At 41.4% G+C, this 14,315-nt stretch overlaps 1 protein-coding gene and 1 long non-coding RNA gene across 9 annotated transcripts in view; one reads left to right on the top strand and one right to left on the bottom strand.

Moving 5' to 3' along the window:
• Nucleotides 1-9,321: 9,321 nt before the first annotated feature.
• LOC118972350 (uncharacterized) lies at nt 9,322-11,877 on the bottom strand. The gene is made up of 3 exons (XR_005061265.2): nt 11,770-11,877; nt 10,853-10,932; nt 9,322-9,629 (listed from the first exon to the last, which is right to left on the bottom strand). It is a non-coding gene; the product is annotated as an uncharacterized lncRNA (long non-coding RNA).
• Nucleotides 11,852-14,315, top strand: part of GREB1L (GREB1 like retinoic acid receptor coactivator) — a 246,383-nt gene continuing 243,919 nt past the window's right edge. For 5 of the 8 annotated variants that reach the window (XM_037017910.2, XM_037017912.2, XM_037017896.2 and 2 more), the window contains exon 1: nt 11,853-12,006. The gene's annotated coding sequence lies outside the window, so the exon portion shown is untranslated. Of the gene's footprint in view, nt 12,007-14,315 lie in introns of all 8 variants that reach the window. The other 3 variants (XM_037017933.2, XM_037017920.2, XM_037017902.2) reach the window with 3 other exon arrangements.

Genomic DNA, 14,315 nt, shown 5'->3' on the forward strand with positions numbered 1-14,315 from the left:
CTTCTCTCTCATCTTTCAGGCTATTTCCCCCTACTCCATTCAACTGGAAATTTGTGAGTCATTCAAAAGTATTTCTTGAGAATTGATCATGTGTCTAAGGTGACTCAAAAGAAAAGTAATAATTAGTTCTAGCATTCTAGGAGTTTGCAATCTGCTTACAGAAATAAGATACATGGGGCAGGAAAGTAACAATAGAAGACAGAATTCGATTACCTATTGATCAGAGAAGGGCAGAATCACTGTGGTTGGGAGCTGTTAAGGAAAACTTTATAGGGTAGTGGAAACCATACTGAACCTAGAAAGAGTATTTATGGTGGTATTTTCATAGATAGGTAATTAACAGTTAACTTACCCTCCCAAATAATTTAATTTAGATGAACTGTCTAGTTGCATGATTTACATAAACCAATTTAAGAGTCAGGGAAAACTGGAGTGTATAGTATTTTGCATCATGAATATAGCTGCAGAAACCAAGACAAGTCTAGACTGTTTTTGCCTATGATCATTGATGGTTTAAAGCAGAGTTTCAAGAAGAAGAAATAATTGCAGTTGATTTTAAAATACAAATACTATTTAACTTACCTAGTATGAGTCTCTCTAAGTAAATAAAGGACTGTTTCTTTAAGTAAATCAGTTTATCTCTGGGCCCTCACTTTCTATAAAAACAAAGGTGTTGGTATAGAGCAGTGTTTCCCAAAGAGATTCTGCAAAATGTCAATAGATTTGAAAAAAGTAAAAAAATAAAGAAGAACTCCATGGTCATGTACATTTCAGAAACATTGTGTTAAACAACATTATATTTGGTTCTTGTCATAGAATTTCTTGCAGCCTTTAATATGATTACTTGAATTATGAGTTTCCAAAATCATGGTGAAGCATATACTATTTCCCAGACTTGACTATTGAAATACTTTTTTCATGAAACATCATGTAGGACTGTGTTCTGAGAATTAAATTTGGGAAATACGAATGAATTTTCTGGCTTAAAAAATGCTATAATTCCACATTTGTATATTAAATGTGTATTTGTAGATCTATATGAAACCTAATTATTCTGCTAATGATAATATCACTTTGAATTTATAAGAACAAATGATTTTTCTACATCGCAAACTTAAAAAACAGGTTCACTTTTTTCCTTAGGTAACCCAAACCAAATTACAGTCATAGGTAAATCTCTATTGCACCAAACACTGAAATGGTGCTAAGCACACAACTGAAGCTCAATAATTTTTTATATAAATTTCATAGTCTCTCAGTTATCTTGTGTTTTCTCCAAAGATACTGCCTTAAAGACAACTTTCTGTGCTTAAATTTGTTCTTTAAATGGGCTCTGTTTGATATATGGTGGGAAATTACCTGATTAAACAATAGTTAAGTCTAAGAAAAGTTACCTTTTTGTTGCATAAGGTCCAGAGCTTTATTTAATTATGATTTTGCCATCTGATAACTGCTGAAGAGATTTTTTTAAAAGAGACCAAAACAATGAAACAAGCAAAAAAAAAGGATGCAAAGTCACATTTGTTTGTCCCAAGAATCTTCAAACACTCACTTTTACATTAGAAAAACTTACCCTGCATTGAGACGTCATAGCCTCTGAGGTTTTGTAAGATCCCTGCTGACTGACCCTACCCTTGACCTTAGCTCCAGAGCACAAATCTGGCATGCTGGTGTAGAGAATTTATTTATTTTAATAGTAGGGAGTCAGGACTCCAGGAATATCCTCACCAAAAAAACCCAAGATGTATTTACCAAATCTTCAACTCCACATAACTGGGAGACCTCCACTAACACACAAAGTGAATAATAGTGAATGGTTGCTGTCAAGGGCTCCATGGACATAAGTCAGCTCTAAGCAGTGGGACATGGGGGATGTGAAAGAGTTCCATTAGAAAAATGGCCTTTTTGATCATCATCAATGAGGAAATTGAAATAGACATATTTTAATAGCAGAGACCATTTGATATAAGGGGGTGGGGTGTGCAGTGTTCTTCTTTTTATGTTTAGTAAATTTTCTTTTTTTGGTATCATTTATCTACAATCACATGAGGAATATTATGTTTACTAGACTCCCTCCATCACTAAGTCCCCCCCACATACCCCATTACAGTCACTGTCCATCAGCGTAGTAAGATGCTATAGAATGACTACTTGTCTTCTCTGTGTTGCACAGCCCACCCCGTGCCCCCACATGCACATTATGTGTGCTAATAGTAATGCCCCTTTTATTTTTTCCCTTATCCCTCCCTTCCCACCCATCCTCCCCAGTCCCTTTCCCTTTGGTAACTGTTAGTCCATTCTTGGGTTCTGTGATTCTGCTGCTGTTTTGTTCCTTCAGTTTTTTTCTTTGTTCTTATACTCCATAGATGAGTGAAATCATTTGATACTTGTCTTTCTCTGCCTGGCTTATTTCACTGAGTATAATACCCTCTAGCTCCATCCATGTTGTTGCAAATGGTAGGATTTGTTTTCTTCTTATGGCTGAATAATATTCCATTGTGTATATGTACCACATCTTCTTTATCCATTTATCTACTGATGGATGTTTAGGTTGCTTCCATTTCTTGGCTATTGTAAATAGTGCTGTGATAAACATAGGGGTGCATATGTCTTTTTCAAACTGGGCTACTGTATTCTTAGTGTAAATTCCTAGGAGTGGAATTCATGGGTCAAATGGTATTTCTATTTTGAGTTTTTTGAGGAACCTCCATACTGCTTTCCACAATGGTTGAACTAATTTACATTCCACCAGCAGTGTAGGAGGGTTCCTCTTTCTCTGCATCCTTGCCAACATTTGTTGTTGTTTGTCTTTTGGATGGTGGCGATCCTTATTGTTCTGAGGTGATATCTCATTGTGGTTTTAATTTGCATTTCTCTGATGACTAGCGATGTGGAGCATCTTTTTATGTATCTATCTGAATTTCTTCTTTGGAGAAGTGTCTGTTCAGATCCTGTGCCCATTTTTTACTTGAATTATTTGCTTTTTGTTTGTTGAGGTGCATGACCTCTTTATGTGTTTTGGAATATCAACCCTTTATCGGATCTGTCATTTATGAATATATTCTCCCATACTGTAGCATGACATTTTGTTCCATTGATGGTGTCCTTTTCTGTACAGAAGCTCTTCAGCTTGATATAGTCCCACTTGTTCATTTTTTGCTTTTGTTTCCCTTGCCCAGGGAGATTTGTTCATGAAGACGTTGCTCATATTTATGTCCAAGAGATTTTTGCCTATATTTTTTTCTAAGAGTTTTATGGTTTCATGACTTACATTCAGGTCTTTGATCCATTTTGAGTTTACTTTTGTGTATGGGGTTAGACAATAATCCAATTTCATTCTCTTACATGTAGCTGTCCAGTTTTGCCAATACCAATTTGCTTGTTATTTTATTTGCCACCCATTTATTTTCAATGCTTCTGTGTTCTTTTCTTTTCAGGTATTATTCATAAGAAAATAGTTAGATTTTCTTTTGTTTTTTCACTCTGAGAGTTATTGTCTTTAAATAGGAAAATTAAGCTCACTTGATTTATTGTTATTAATGTGAAGAATGTATTCATACATCTTATATTTCAAAGTGTTTAACCAATTGTAGTGATTATCTTTAAATTAAAAACAATTGATATGCTTATACATATCAAGAAAAATTATGTCTATTCTTTATGCTCTATTCACTTTCCCAAGCATGTTAAGACTTTTAACAGTTATAATTCTCTCCTCAGGGATCCTACCTCCCACATTTGTTGAAATAAACTGGAATTTTAATTTTAGATTACTTTTTATACTTATATTTTTGCTTTCCTATATTATGAACCCTGTCTTAACATTTACATTAGATTTTATTTTAAAAACATGATCAGGTGCTGGATTCAAGATGGAGGCATGAGAGGTGAGACAGAGAACTCTTCCCAAAACCACATATAACAGGAAAATAAAGTTAATATAACTAATCCTAAAAGAGCAACAGGAAAGGAGGCTGCACCAGAATGCATACACCAGGAGAACAGAGCAAACCTCATGAAACAGGGTAACATAACAAAGCCTTTATCTGGCTGGACCCAAGTCCTTCCCTCACCCCAACTCAGAGTCAGGACAGAGAGAAACAGAGTGGGGAGGGGGAGGAAACCTAGGACTGCTGAATACCCAGCCCTGGAGATCTGCTTTGGGAGCACAAACATACATTGCCTGGTGCTCTGGAAATTAGTGGGGTTAGAAAGCTAAGACAGGTGGTATACTTGGAGAGACTGAGATTCCAGTGATTTGTGGAGGACAGGGATCCACATCTGGCTGCTCTGGGACAAAGGAAAGGTGGGCAGTCTGAGAGGCTTACTAAGTGAGAGGGCTGCTGAAGGGATGGGGTTTGCATGGAGCTTGCTGCACAAGAGAAGGGATAGGTGGACAAGGTTGTCTGGGCATGCTCTGCTCAGCAGGTTGGTAACTTTCAGGAGCTTCAGGTGCTCCATCCCCCTGACTAGCTACTCAGCTCCAAGGCCCCCCACTGTGAAAGCAGCCTGCTGCACCTTCCCCTGGCCCACAGGCACCAGCTTGCAAACTGGCAGTCCCTGCCCTGGCATCAGGCCAGCCAGAGGGAGGCCCCACCTCCCACAGCTAAAGATGCAAAGCACAGAGGCTTATACCTGTGTGCTCGGCCCATTAGTTCTGGCAGCGGAGACAGGGACTGCAGCCGAGAAGCAGGAAACAGCTCTTTCCTCACCCTAGGCACCAGCACCATTCCCATGCAAACCCCAACATCACTCCAGGGGCAGAATAGCTCAAGAGACTAGAGCATCTGGGCACTAGAGGGCGCCACATACAAATATGAAACGTTAGAGGAAACTGGTTCAAACAAAAATCTCACAAACACCAGAAATAGGACAAATGGAACTAAATTCACCAATCTTCCTGAAAGAGAGTTAAAAATAAAAATCATAAATATGCTCATGGAGTACAGAAAAATATTCAAGAACGCAGGGATGAATTTAGGATGGAGAGTCAATCATTAAGAAATTCCACATCTTAAATGAAACACACAATGGAGGGATTTAAAAGCAGATCAGATGTAGTAGAAGAGACAGTAAATGGAATAGAAATTAGAGAAGAGGAATACAAAGAAGCTTAAGCACAGAGAGAAAAAGGATCTCAAAGAATGAAAGAATATTGAGAGAACAGTGTGACCAATCCAAATGGAAAAACATTCACATTATAGGGGTACCAGAAGAAGAAGAGAGAGGAAAGGGGGTATAAAGTGTCTTTGAGGAGGTAATTGCTGAAAAGTTCCCCAATCTGGGGAGGAGATAGTCTCTCAGGCCATGGAGGTGCACAGATCTCCCAACCCAAGGGACCCAAGGAAACAACACCAAGACATATAATAATTAAAATGGCAAAGATCAAGGATAAGGACAGACTATTAAAAGCAGCTATAGAGAGAAAAAAGATCACATACAAAGGAAAACCAAACAGGCTATCATCAGACTTCTCAACAGAAACCTTACAGTCCAGAAGGGATTGGCATGATAAGTTAATGCAATGAAGCAGAAGGGCCTTGAACCAAGGATACACTACCCAGCAAGATTATCATTTAAATTTGAAGGAAGGATTAAACAATTTTAAGATAAGCAAAAGCTGAGAAAATTTACCTCTCACAAACCACCTCTACAGTACATTTTGGAGGAACTGCTATAGATAGAAGTATTCCTAAGACTAAATAGCTGCCACCAGGGGAAATAAAACTACAGTAAAGAAAGTAGAACTATTAATTACTAAGCAGATGCAAAATCAAAACAATTACCTCCAAAGTCAATCAAGGAATAGATGAAGTACAGAATATGATACCTAAGATATAAAGAATGGAGGAGGAAGAAAAGAAAGGAAAAAAAAACTTTAGATTGTGTTTGTAATAGCATACTAAGAGAGTTATGTTAGACTCTTGGATAGTAAGGAAGTTACCCTTGAACTTTTGGTAACCACAAATCTAAAGCCTGTAATGGCAATAAGTACATACCTATTGATAGCCACCCTAAATGTAAATGGACTGAAGGCACCAATCAAAAGACATAGAGTCACTGAATGGGTAAAAAAACAAGACCCAACTACATGCTGCCTACAAGAGACTCACTTTAAACCCGAAGACATACACAGACTAAAAGTGAAGGGATGGAAAAAGACATTCCACATAACTAATAGGGAGAAAAAGCAGGAGTTGCAGTACCTGTATCAGACAAAATAGACTTCAAAACAAAGAAATAACAGGAGACAAAGAAGGACATTACATAATGATAAAAGGGGTCAGTCCAACAAGAGGATATAACTATTATAAATATCTATGCACCCAACACAGGAGCACCTACATATGCAGAATTAAAGGGAAAATAGAATGCAATGTGTTCATTTTAGGAGACTTGAAAACACCACTCACTCCAAAGGACAGATCAACCAGAAAGAAAATAAGTAAGAAGCCAGAGGCACTGAACAACGTATTAGAACAGACAGACCTAAATAGAACAGATAGAGGCTAAATAACATGTTCCTAAATAATCAATGGCTCAGTGACCAAATAAAAACAGAGATCAAGCAATATGTGGAGACAAATGAATAATTCAACATTGCAAAATCTGTGGGATGCAGCAAAGGCCGTGCTAAGAGGGAAGTATATTGCAATACTGACCTACCTCAGGAAAGAAGAACAATCCCAAATGAACAGTCTAAACTCACAATTAACAAAACTAGAAAAAGAAGAACAATTGAGGCCTAAAGTCAGTAGAAGGAGTGACATAATAAAATTAGAGCAGAATTAAATAAAATCAAGAAGAATAAAACATAGAAAGAATCAATGAATGCAGGAGCTGGTGCTTTGAGAAGATAAAAAATAAACCCCTAGTGTGGTTTATCAAGAACAAAGGAGAGTCTACACACATAAACAGAATCAGAAATAAGAAAGGAAAAATCACTATGGACATCACAGAAATACAAAGAACTATGAAAGAATACTATGAAAAATTATATGCTAACAAACTGGATAACCTGGAAGATATGGACAACTTTCTAGAAAAATAAAACACTCCAAGGCTGACCCAGGAAGAAACAGAAAATCTGAATAGAGCAGTTACAGCAAGGAAATTGAATTGGTAGTCAGAAAACTACCTAAGAACATACTCCTGGACCAGATGGTTTCACTGCTGAATTTTATCAAACATTTAGTGAAGACCTAATACCCATTCTCCTTAAAGTTTTCCAAAAAGTTGAAGAGGAGGGAATACTCCCAAACTCATTCTACGAGGCCAGCATCACTCTACTACCAAAACCAGGCAAAGACACAACAAAAAAAGAAAATTACAGACCAATATTACTGATGAACATAGATGCAAAAATACTCAACACAAGATTAGCAAACCAAATTAAAAAATACATCACGAGGATCATACACCATGATCAAGTGGTATTCATCCCAGGGATGCAAGGATGATGCAACATTCAAAAATCCATCAACATCATCCACCACATCAACAAAAAAAACGACAAAAAAGTACGATTATCTCCATAGATGCTGAAAAAGCATTTGATAAAATTCAACATCCATTCATGATTAAAACTCTCAACAAATGGGCATAGAGGGCAAGTACCTCAACATAATCAAGGTGATATACAACAAACCCACAGCCAACATCATACTTAACAGCAAGAAGGTGAAAGCTTTTCCTCTAAGATCAGGAACAAGACAAAGATGCCCACTCTCCCCACTTTTATTCACCATACTACTGGATGTCCTTGCCACGGCAATCAGACAAAAGTAAGTAAAGAAGGTGTCCAGATTGGCAAGGAAGAAGTTAAACTGTCCCTGTTTGCAGATGACATGATATTGTACATAAAAAAACCTAAAGAATCCACTCCAAAACTACTAGATCGAATATATGAATTCAGAAAAGTTGCAGGATACAAAATTAATACACAGAAATCTGTGGCATTCCTATGCACTAATGATGAACTAGCAGAAAAAGAAATCAGGAGAACAATTACATTCACAATTACATCAAAAAGAATAAAATACCTAGGAATAAACCTAACCAAGGTAGTGAAAGACCTATACTGTGAAAACTACAAGACACTCATGAGAGAAATTAAAGATATACCAATAAATGGAAACACATCCCGTGCTAATGCATAGGAACAATGTAAACTAGTTCAACCATTGTGGAATGCAATATGGAGATTCTGTAAAAAAATAAAAATAGAAATAGCATTTGACCTGGGAACTCTACTCCTAGGAATTTACCCAAAGAAAACAAGTTCTCAGATTCAAGAAGACATTTGTACCCCTATGTTTATCACAGCACTATTTACAATAGCCAAGATATGGAAGCAACCTAAGTGTCCATCAGTAGATGAATTGATAAAGAAGAGGTGGCACATATACACAATGGAATATTATTCAGCCAAAAGAAAGAAACAAATCCTACAATTTGCAACAACATGGGTGAAGCTAGATGGTATTATGCTAAGTGAAATAAGTCAGGCAGAGAGAGACAAAAACCAAATGATTTCCCTCATTTGGGAGCATAACAATGAAGCAAAACTGAAGGAACAAAATAGCAGCAGACTCAGAGATTCTAAGAAGGGACTAGTGGTTACCAAAGTGGAGGGGTTGGGGAGGGCGCGTGGAGAAGGAGGGAGATTGTGGTGCATCATGATTGGTGCAAATAGTGTGTGGAGGGTCACAGGGAAGACAGTGTAGCTCAGAGAAGACAAATAATGACTCTGGCATCTTACTACACTGATGGGCAGTGACTGAAATGGGGTATGGGTGGGGACTCAATAATAAAGGCGAATGTAATAACCAGATTGTTTTTCTTGTGAAACTTTCATAAGAGTTTATATCAGTGATACCTTAATAAAAAAATAAAATGCAAAAAAACACATGAGCAGTAATTATATTTCACTGAGTTTTTGCTTTCTGGTATTTTTTTCTGTATTCTCTTTTCTTTTTTATTGGGACTCTTATTTAATTGCAAGCAACATCAAATGCAACACAAAGAAGCTTAATAATAAATAGAATTTTGGCTAATTTAACTGAGTTCTGAGGCAATTTTCAAACACATTTTGATGAGGACACCAACTCTAGTTTTGAGTTTCTCAAATCAGCTCTTTCTTGTGTTAGCTTCCTTTATGGTTTCAGAATGACTGCGGCAACTCAGGCCTCACAAAAACACATGACACAACTTAAAGAGAATTACTTTCCATTGATAAATCATTGCTCTTCACTTTAACTGGAGTAACCCAAACCAAACAGTGTGGTAAGGAAATGCCATGTATTCATTGGCTTAGGCCTTTATTAATTTCAATCCATGATCCAATCACTAGGACAAGAGAAAGGAAATTATGGTGTTCATCAAATTGTTACCCAATGGGAGAAGAGTTGCTTGGGAGACAACAGTACTATAGCTTTGTTTTGAATTCAAACTGATGTGGTTTTCCTTCAAAATATAGTCCTATAAATATTCCTTCTTGTAATGTTGCAGATGCAATGTCCGATGATCTAATTATTTTTCTTCATATATAAGAAATTTTTTATAGGAGATCGGGAATCTTATGGAATTTTGTTCTTTAGTCTCAAAGTCAGAGTAACAGAGTGTATTACCTAATAAAGGAGACAGTAAAACATTTTCAATCTACCAGAATATGGTTAGATTACCATCATAATATTTAACCTTGTTAGGGACTTTTCTTGTTTATTTATGAATCAACAGTTCCCACTATACCATCTGTTTCATAGTAGCTGCTCAATAAATATTTGCTGAATGAATGAAGAATGAATACCAGAGCCCTGTAATATTTAGTCTAAGGACCTTGAGCAACTGTCAAATTTGTCTTCACATCTCCAGAGTCTAGAGTGCTTGGCACTCAACAAATGGTCCTTGAACTAAATTGAGAGAAAACTGTACTGTGGATTTACTTTAAACTCTTGGTTCCCAGTTCCCTAATCTTTAAAATGTAAGGTGTCCCCCTCCCTAACCCTCCAGACCTTGTGAAGGGTTGCATTTTTTTCAAGAGAATCTTAACTGCTTTAACCTCTTGTGACTTAGTTTATATTCACAAGGTGAACTTGAAACCTCAGGTTTCTCCTGTCTTTTCCACATACATGTCCAGTTCTCATGGTGACTTTGCTGATACCGTATTCCTTTTTGATATGTTGAACTGTATTGTGAATCATCTGCACCTTTCTGTGTTGTAATTATTTAAAAATTATATCGATTGCATTTACTAAGCCTGTATTGTGTGCCAGATCCAGAACTGAGGGAATACAGCCATGACTGAGAAAGCCATGTTTCTTGCCTTCCTGGCACATAAAAGTGCTTCCACGTGTTTTTAAGGACCAGACAATAGGGATTCAATTGTAAAACAAAACAAACAATTGCTGCTCCGTATTCCTACGCAGGACAAAATGATTAAGAAAAAGTGGCAGCTGGGCATGTCTTCCCAGTAGAGGGAGGAGAGAAAACTACCAACTACAAAGCGTTTGCTTTTGCTAGTCACAACCGAAGTATGCCTTAAGTTATTTTCTAGTGATTTCAGACTTCCAGACAATTCCCTCTGTATCAACCAAATGAGAAAGGAAAACGTGCATTTCGGTTCTTTAAAAAAGGCAAGACAAGCACACAAAACGTACTGACTTAGAGATCATATGAAATCTGCTGTGATTGAAGCTGTCTTGAAAACTATAATTGACATAGTAAGTGACAATAGACTGGTAATTAACCTGCCCGGGACTGGGCGCCACGTAGCTTCCCCACTTCACCCACCCGCCAGCTACCTGGGCTAATTTGCCCCAAAGGCATTAAAAATATATCAACTTTTCTTTACCTAGACTCTTCCACCACATCCATCCTGGGGCTGCTTCTTTCAGAGTGTGGGCAATCCAGGAAAGCGGTCTAGTCGCCTATCTGTGGCAATAATGACAGTTTAAAAAATGGAGCTACATCTCTAATAACAAAAACCACCGGCTGTGAAAAGTGCAGCTACATCTGCTTCTGCCGCAGTATATCTCTGGAGTACATTTGCCCCTGCAGCACCCGTCACGGCCCAGGGCCTGTTGGAAGCGGATGCCCTGGGAGCGGATGATGCCTTTGGTCCGGGAGGCTCGGGATGAGCCCCGGCGAGCAGGCGGCCTCGCTGAGCTCGGGGCCGGGGGTCAGCTGGCCGCAGGGCGCGCTCCAGGAGCGCCAGAAGGCGGCCTCGGTCCGAAGCTCCCGGGTTTGTTTGTATTTGTCCGCGTCCTGCCCCCGCCCTGCCCCGCTTCATGCAAAAGGCAAGGGGTTCTGACCCGCCCGACAGAGTTCACGCTTAGGGCCCTTTAGCCGTCGTTCTGTGGACAGAGAAAGCAAGCGCGCGAGGAGGCGAGAGCACTGAATGAACGCGGCGGGATCGGCGAGAAAATGGTTTTCCGTTTGGCTGCGCGCATCAGCCGCACTGGGGGGCAATGTTCCTTTGGAGAAGGCCGCGCCACATACCACCCCCCATAGCCCGCAGGGGCCGCGCATCTGGGCCGCGGGGTTTGGAAAGGAGGCGCGAGCGCAGGGGGTGGGGGCGTCGCCGTATGGATGGGGGCGTCCTCCAGAGCGGCGGCAGGGAAACGCGCCCCCGCTACCCGCGCGGAGGGCACAGGCGCCCCAGAGGCCCCTTGCGGGCGTCGCGGCTGCCGCGGGCCGAAAGGCGGGGCGGGGGGCGGGGGCGCGGGGGTCCCCGCCGAGGAGGTTCTGGGGAAGCGGGAGGGGCAGCACCTGAGGAATCCGCCTCCGGCCGCGGCGGCTGCCGCCTCGCTCCGCCCCGGGGAACTGAGCGCGAGGCGAGCGCGCCTGCCACAGAGACGCCAGCCGCCGGCGGCGCTAGCACCTCGGAGGAGGGCGGCCGCAGCGAGCGGAGAGCAGCGCCGGGACCGGCCTGGGGGTGGGGAGGCGAGCCCCGGCCGAGGCGCGGGCCACCCCCGGTCCTCTGCCCTCGAGCCCCGCCAGGGCCAGGTGAGCGACTGCGGAGGTCCGGGGCGCGGGCGCCGCGAGGCGGGGAGGAGAGAGGTCGCGAGCCGGGCGCGAGCAGCACTGCCCTTTGGCGGGCTGGGGACGCGGTGCCTGCCTGCGCTGCGGGGCGCTGCGGCTGACTTCTGGAAGATTCGGAAGGTGGAGCGGGGCCGTGGGCGCTGGGTGTGTGTGCGTGGCGAGGACACGCACGGGTGCCGGCCCGCGGTCGGAACCCATTCTCCCTGCCACCTCGCGTCAGCCCCCTGAGGGGACCGGCCCGTGCGGACCGCGCCCGGAGGCCAGAGGCCTGTCACCGCGGGCTCTCCTCGCTGCCTTTGTGGCGGGAGCGAGAAAGCCCGGGCGTGGGATGGGGGCGGCCTTGGCGCGGCGAGAGCGCCCAGGCGGCTGCGGTGGCAGGGGCGCGGCCGGCACCCGGGTCCCCGAGCCCGAGGGGTTGTGAGGGGGCCTCCGGCGCGCGTGGGGCCGCGAGGTGCGGAGGTGACCGGAGAGGATGGGGCGAGCTCAGCTTGGGGAAGCGCGAGAGGCCGGCGGTGGCTGCGCGTTGGCTCGGTGTCCATGGGTGTCTGTTCTCCGTACCAAATGTCACTTCATCGCGCGCGGGCGCCTTCCGGCCCGCACTTCCATTTTTCTGCGAGTGGCTGAGGACCGCTCAATCTGAGTGAGACACAAAGGGTTGGGTTGACAGTTCACCCTGACACGACTGGACAGCGAGGCGAGGCGTGTGCCCTGGCCGGCTGAGGGTGATGGTGAGGCGGTTTGTTCCTTCGTCTCTCCTCCGAGCTCCGTTAAAAGAAATAAAATGTATGGGTTCATTTCGTACGGATTCTCAGTTAAACCCAAGGAAGGTCCAGAACACGATTCATCTGCTTTCTTCAACCGGGCTGGTGGATCCTGGAGGAATTCTTCAATTGTGCAGCTTTCCTCGGTGAACGTGACTGTTACAAGGTCCTTACCCACCCCTCCCGGCCCTCCGTCCCCTGTCGAGCAGATAGGAACCAAATTTTATTTTCTTCTTTTCACACCTTTAAAGCCGTCCCCTCCCCCACACTGGGATATCCCACTGAAATATCATTTTAAAAACCTAGCGATTTAAATATGGGGCAGAGCTTGTCAGCAAAAGGTTTTTGAATTAAATTCCCCCTTAAAATCCTCTCATCCCCCTGTACATTTTCTTGTACTTTAAATCCTGGAATTCTGTTTTGAGTTTTGTGACTGTTGGTTTTTTTCTTTCTGAAAATTTCCGTGTGGTTTTACAAATTGCAATACTGAAATCTTACTCAAAAGAGAACAAAAATTTTAAATGATTATAAAAAATATGTAGTAATGGAATTACATGCATATAGGCATGTGTTTAAAGGGATATTTTTAATTAATGAATATTGAAAAGTAATACGCATGGGGTAAAAATTTAAAACAGTGTAAAGTAAGCTCTCTTTCCCACCCCATATTCCCACTGTCTTCTTCCTCAGAGACTATCCCTGTTGTCAATTTCTTTTATATCCTTCCATAAATCTTTTAAAATGCAATTACATTATGGAAGTAAGGGATAAAAAGAATGTAAGACTGAATTATATATCAATGGTATGGCTATTAATTTTCTATCTACTCATGACAACATTAGAATCTTTGGCCTATGACACTACAGTTGAAGATGAGTTAAAGTGCTAAAACTCTTAGAACAAGTATTCTTTGGAAAGCAGAACTATTAAACGATTATCCTTGTCCCTGCCTCCACCATCATCAGTTTCTCTACACTGACTTTAATAACCTTTGTTGAATTTTTTCCTCCAATTTGGAACTCTTTATGAGACAGAGGATTGAGTAGAGGATGGGAACTGTAGTTTACTCTGTCCAGTGCAGTGTATATCTAAAGACATTGTAAAGACATAGGTATACTTCTGTTCACATGATGTATTATAAAAATTTTAATGGTAAGAGAGAAATACGAAGACCAAGTTTGAGACATTTGGTCACATTTCTTAGTTCCAGGCCGGCATTTGCCACAAACTAGCTAAATGAAGTAACTTTCTTAGAAATGCTTTTGTTTCCTTTTAGTTAAAGGAATTGAACAATATGGTATCTAAGGGTCCTTTTAACTCCAAGATTCAATGATCAAAATAATAGTACTGCAGGTGTCCTAAGATCAGCTAAAGGACATCCTAGTTGGACCTGTAGGTATTAGACAGTGAGAGACAAAAACTATTCCTAAATGGTAGATTCATAAAGGGGAAGTTAGAGATGTTTGAACTATATTCCCACTCTTAAGAGATTGATATCATTAGAAAATAACT

Source organism: Manis javanica, chromosome 9 (assembly GCF_040802235.1).
Source record: "Manis javanica isolate MJ-LG chromosome 9, MJ_LKY, whole genome shotgun sequence".
Classification (NCBI taxonomy): domain Eukaryota; kingdom Metazoa; phylum Chordata; class Mammalia; order Pholidota; family Manidae; genus Manis; species Manis javanica.